Raw genomic sequence first — 6,580 nt, 5'->3', positions numbered from 1 at the left:
CAGTATTATAATATCAGCAGTTGGTACCTGAAAAACAAAAGAGAAATAACAATATACATTTCATACTATTACCCAATCACTAAGGAATTCAGCAACAGCGTCTACTTCATCAGGGGGACAGCAACATCAGACATAAGAATCGGAATAGGAACAAAGTGAGGGGTAGGGTTTAGAATTTGGACTTTAAGATTACTAAACCATAAAAGCATTTGTTCAGTATTGAACAAACAAAGTAAACTCAGAAATTAATAAACACCATCATTGCCAGTAGACCAACTGGCAAAGTACGAAATGTCAAAGTGACAGATCTCTAGAACTCAGGATACATGAAAATCCCAAAGAAGAATGAACAAATAAAAATTAACCCTGAATCAATGGTGACTGAACATTAAATTATACTTGTTAAACACACTGATTTGTCTAAAGAAATATGGTGAGAACATTGTATCCAATCAGAACACTAACAGATATCAAAATTATATAAAATGTTAGCTCTAAGCTTTTCTATTTGCTGTTATTTCATTGACGAAATTCAAACTAATACATTTGTTATTTCTTCTTCCCTTCTTCCGTTGCATCTATAGACTCTGTTTTATAACTCCAATTACGTTGTCATCGGATAGTGATTACAAAATATGGAAACATTTCTTATTGCTCATTCTCTCCTCGAGTAAAAGAACATAGGTTAGAAACATAACTACAAGCAAAATATACGAATACAATGAATGAAGTCAGTCAGGATACAGAAATGCAGCTAAGAAACAGAACACACTAGAAACATTCTATACAGATAACATTTCACAGTGACCTTGCGTCTGCTTCTGCTCCAGTCCAGCAGAGGCCACTAAATACACATTTCATTCTGACATTTATTTTAGCAAAGAAACACACTCTTGAAAAGACAGAATAATTTTGTCAGCTTAAGTTAGCATGGAAAATAAAAAGTAGGCCTTACGTATGATGGTGGCCATTAAGTCGATCACAATTCTCAAGTTAGCATAAAAATGAATATACAGTCATTAATATATCGAAATATGAGTATGATTACATATGTGAAAAATAAAGCTAAAGTTTCACTCTCTTACAATCCCTCCTCTGACGACTATATATGTAATTACACAAAAACCCCAAATACATTTATTTATTTCAGAATTCAGAATTTAGTCTGGGCCACATTTTTATACAATTTATTTCTTCTTGAATTTTCCCCAGAAAGTTCTTCCATCTGAACATCTACCCTCCTCTGATTCGTTTCAAATCTTCTTCTTTTGATCATTTGAAACAATTTATATATTCCCCAAATTCCAATTAGAGAAAACACAGAAATCGAAATCCATTTCACTCATTTTAATGATACCTTCACCTAGGTTGGTAATCCAATTTCCCACTGAAGCAATTCCCCTGCCAGCTTTTTCCCATAGTTAATCCTTTTAATTCTGTTTTATCTCTTGTTAAATTGTTAATTAAACCTCTAACTAATTTAGCCCTTTTTCGCTAGGGGGATGTCTAACGCAAGGTGGTTCTGAAGAGTCATAGCTCTTGACACAGCCATTTCATTATCCAGGAGTAAAATAGCTCCTGAGTGATCCGTTAACATGTTATCCACTACTGTAGACAACTTCTGTATTTTTAATGAATTCAGAACAACTCCCACTGAAGGGATTAGTGCTCCAAATATGTCTCCCACTATTCTAAAAGTTGATTCTCACTTGTGTCTCATTTGAATTTTAGAAAATTTCAGAAACTTAGTTAAGGCTTCCAGTTGATACATTTTCGGAAAGACTATTCCCAAATAACATGCGTCATACTATCCTCTAGGAAGACTGTAATAAGCATTTTTCCCACAAATATAGTAAACACCAGGCACCAGTGGATCCTGACCATTCAACATAAAGCTCCATTTACTCCTAAACAAAAAAACGTCTACATTCACTCGTTCCCACATATACTCTATCTACATAAGACTGCGGCCTTTATATACAAAGTTTGCCTCATGTAATACATCTAATGTCAGCTTTCCTTGTTTAGTTATGCCAGTATATGCATGATCAGTTCCAGGACTTTGCAAAACTAATCCCTTATCTATTTTTGCTTTAATTGCTCTTTTCCTATCCTCTGTGTTATCTAGAAATTTCTTCTCTACAGGTGTAATAAACAGGTTAGGTTATTTCTATGTGTGAATGCAGTCCCAAATGTTAATGTAGGTTCAAAGAAACCCTTTACTCTCTCTATGTTGTGATCCCTAGCTATCTTACTAAGATCTCTAATTATAGGCACAAAAGAAAACACAATATCTACATTTTGAATAAAAATATTGAATATATTCTTGGTTGTAGAACCGTGTTAGTAAAAGACTACAACCTATAGCATAAGTAAGCGGCAAACCATGATAAGCAATTCCCTCCTCAACAGAGGCTGGAATCTGCATATAGACATAACAATCTTTTACATCCATCACATCAACATACTCACGCAATAAGCGATAGAAGACATTAGAAGAAAGTTCTTTCTCTTCCTGTAAGCATTTCTCGTCTATTTTAAAGCTACCTATCTCTGTAAGATCAGTAGTTGATTTTGAAAGAGTAACAGTAGTGGGTCTAAAATAAAACAATCACACTCACAATCAATAACAAACATACTATTGCACAAACAATTGCCAAACCAATAGCTATACAATTACAACAACTATTCTTAGTGTGTTGATTACTAAAGTTTCCCATGGTCTGTAAAGAATTAAAAAGTAAGAGCAAAACAATTATGGCTATGCAACAAAAACAAAAAAACAAAAGACAGAAATTTCAAAAATCTTCAACTTGTAATCTTCAATCTTCAAATTCAATCCCTCCTAACTTTTGTTCTTCTTTTTTTTTTTCTTTTCAAAAGTTCATTCACACTTTCAGACTTTCAGGACCCTTTGTCAAAGTTCGGTAGAAAATTGTCAAAATCAGTTTAGCAGCTTGTCAAGTTATGTTATGAAAGTCTTTTCCAGGTTTTCAAAATAAAATTTTCCCAACAAATGTTCATCAGTTTTCTTCACGTACCAAAATATAAACCCGGAATGTCTCTGTCCAAACAAAAAATCAAACACTCTTCTTGCCATTCATTTGTAGTTGCATATGCCCATTCAGGACCAGAATATCTCTTTTTGGCAACGCTTTTTCTTTTGACTCTTCGACCACCACAAGCCTCTCCTTCACTCAGATCTTCTTCCCCAATCAACTCGTTTTGTTCTCGAATTGGTGGTACTACATTGCTTTTTCCCTGCTTCTGAGCTCTTCTCTGGACAGTTATCACCTTTTAGAGACTTTTTCGTCAGCACTCTTTTCAGAATCAAACTCGAACTCTTCTCCTTTGACGTTCCCGCAACTGGTTTAGGAGGAGTCAAACTCTTTTGGCTTGGATCTGTCTCAACTCCTTCTCCACTGGGGTTAGTCACTTGTTCAGTCTCGTTTATCAGACCATTTGCTTCTGAGGATACCGTCCTCTGAGCAGGTCTTTTCTCGACCGGAACTCTTTCTTGTTCTCGTTGGACCGGTTCTTTTATTCTTTCAGTCGAAGATGGTTCACCCTCGTCTTCCAGGAGACCTTCCACTTCATCTGACACAGGAGTGGGTACTTCTTCTGGAGCTATTCCAGATGTAGCCTCCATGTCTTCTCTTTCTTTGTTTCTGACCTGGAATACGCTTAGGTGCAGGTAATCTTAACAGTTCTTCTTCATGCTCTATTGGATCATTCACCTTCCGAGTGTGACTTGCATGTATCCAGTTCACAAGTCCTGCACACTTCACAGCTGTAGTCATGATTATTTTCACCTAGTAGGGTCCTTTCCACCTTGGCTCCAAGCAAAACTTTCTCACGTGCTTATGAATAACGACCCAATCACCAGCTTTCAAGTTGTGTCCTTGACCTTGAGACAATTGAAGTGTGATAGCTTCCACTTGATGAGAGAAAGATCGTACCACATCAGCTAGACCCTTGCAGTAGTCTAACACGTATCATCTGTAATGTTCACAAGTGCATTTGTAGGTACTGCTGGTAATCTCATAGCTCTACCAATGAGGATTTCATGGGGCGGTAGTCCTGTTTTCTTGTCAGAGTACTTCTCATTGACATTAGAACCAACAGCAAAGCATCTGACCATTTCAAATTTGTTGACGCACACATTTTCGCCAATCTTGATGAGGCACTCAAGGAACTAACAAATAATCAATATGTCTACCACATAGTTATACTTTCATTTACTAAATAAGGGTAACCATGCACTTGGCAGGACTTTCAAAAATTGAACAAAACTCTTAAATGTTCCTCGCCATGAAAATCGTTAGTAAAAGGTGAAAGACTTATTTGGCTTGAAGATAAACTAGAATATATGTTTCAATTCCATCGTCTGTGGTGCCAGGAAACACCGTTCCACGACTGTCAGGGTGATTTAGTTTACTAAGTTCATCTTATAAAACCCTTTAAAATGCAACCAATTTATAATAAGTACATTGATAAAACACTTGTTGCCCCAAAAAGAAACAACAGGAGGACTAAGAAGTGACACAGAATTATGGGTATGTAAATGTAATCGTAGGTCACGTGACAGGAAAGGCTGCACCACAATAGTTTTCCTGCTCAAGTCATAGGGGGTTATTCTAACTTTGGAGGAGGTGTTAATCCGTCCCAAAAGTGACGGAAAAGTGACGGATTTACCACCAGCCGTATTACGAGTCCATTATATCCTATGGAACTCGTAATACGGCTGGTGGTATATCCGTCACTTTACTGTCACTTTTGGGACGGATTAACACTCCTCCAAAGTTAGAATAACCCCCATAATGTCGGCTCCCTTAATTCTGCACATTTAGAATGGTGTCTCACACTGGCTTTTGTAAGGACCAGTGGTACCGATGAAGAGGATTTTCATATGGCTACGTCAAAGCATGCTTGCTGGCTCTTTGCTATTCTTTCAGAGAGAATGAATATGCCGGTGTGTGTTGTACTCAAAGCCTATAACAACTGCTGTAACGAAACAAGTACTAGCACAGAGGAGTGAGTTAGAGCTACTAGTGAATTGTGAATTCCTACCTGGGCTTTTCTTGCCACATAAATTGAAAATGAAAAGTAAAACTGTTGACATATAAGCGAGCGGATTCAAAGCGCCACCGCCGCCATGAGCCTGGGTGCAAAAAAGAGACACAAAAGGAAAAATAAGTTTGCTCAAACGTATCGGCAAAAGAGCAATTATCCATGTAAGAGTGCCAGTAACAAAACATCCTAAGGTGGGACAAACGTAAAGCATTTACCAATGATAACAAAGGATTTTTGAAAGGCAAGCCCACGAACTAGTGATAGTGATGGGAGTGCGTGGTTAAAAGCTCACAGAGAGATTACAACAGGCCAGTGCACTTGTGTGCTCGACCTAAAAGTTATGATATATTCCTATTATTTATATATGACACATCCAAGAGACCTTTCAAAATGTTCCCGCCTAGAGTGCATAATTTGTTTTGTTTTCATCTGTCAGGAATTCGTGTTTGGTTCAGATACAGACAATCGCCACCTTTCACGAAGACCTCTTTGATCGGAAGTCGTAGGCATCAACCTTGACAACATGTATACAATCTATCCTTTTGACCTTTTTACCTGTTAAGGAAAAACGTCACATTAGTCAAAACAGTACATTACATTACACTACTTTACATTTACTACACCTGTCTTCATCTGTATCCTCCTCTCCCCATTCGCCTTTCGGGTCTTCGAGTGAAGAGAAAAAAGAGACAACAGGTTAGTTGTCCATCCAGGGCCCCCACAGAGGGGACCCCTTCAGGTTTCGATGTCGCTGTTGTCATCTGATCCGTCCAGTTCTGCGTAGTCACACACAAGGCTGCGGATCATCTTCCGGCAGCCCAGGGTCGATGTTTCTTTCTTCCCTACTATCAGGCGGTTTTTGGAAAACAGAAGAACATCTTTAAAACAGCACAGGAGCCTCCAGCAGTCCTGAAGGTCTCCAAGTGCGTGGGTCCCGGGGAACAAATTATACATTACAGAGTCTGCGGTGATGCACAATGTTGGTATCCAGATGCCAAGCTCCGTGCTTAGAGCCTTCAGTAGGTCCTGGGCGTAGGTGCATTCCCAGAAGAGATGGTGGGACGTCTCGTGTGCGGTGGGTCCTCTCGGGCAGGACTTGTATTGGGTGAGCCATCTTGCATGTATGAAGGTTCTCACTGGCAGACCTCCCTGGATGGCCATCCATGCGATGTCCTTGTGGTGCTTGGTCAAGCGCTTGGAGGTGATGTTTTCCCAGACATAGTCCGCTGTGGCAGCGGGGGGGGGGGGCAGTTAGTTCGCTGACGTCCCTCACACGGATCTGGCATTGGACGATTGGACGATTCGGAGTCCACTGGTTAGGGGCTGTAGCCACCAGACCAAACTCCTTGATGAACTTCTCCACTTCCTTGTAAAATCACGGGGTTTCCCAGTTGTAGGGGATGGCGTTCTCTCACTCTGCCGATCCAAGCGCCCCCACGTTGGCAACAGGAAGAAGCGTGCCATCAGAAAGCCGACATGGCTTTCATCTTCAGACCTCAGGATGTTA

The 6,580-nt window shown here is 39.4% G+C and overlaps 1 non-coding gene across 1 annotated transcript; it reads right to left on the bottom strand.

Moving 5' to 3' along the window:
- Positions 1–4,253: 4,253 nt before the first annotated feature.
- LOC138294295 (U5 spliceosomal RNA) lies at positions 4,254–4,369 on the bottom strand. Its single transcript, XR_011203334.1, has one exon. It is a non-coding gene; the product is annotated as a U5 spliceosomal RNA (small nuclear RNA).
- Positions 4,370–6,580: the final 2,211 nt, after the last annotated feature.

This window comes from Pleurodeles waltl, chromosome 4_2 (assembly GCF_031143425.1).
Source record: "Pleurodeles waltl isolate 20211129_DDA chromosome 4_2, aPleWal1.hap1.20221129, whole genome shotgun sequence".
Classification (NCBI taxonomy): domain Eukaryota; kingdom Metazoa; phylum Chordata; class Amphibia; order Caudata; family Salamandridae; genus Pleurodeles; species Pleurodeles waltl.
Note: the sequence above shows the minus strand (reverse complement) of the source record. Positions and strands in the feature narration are given on the sequence as shown.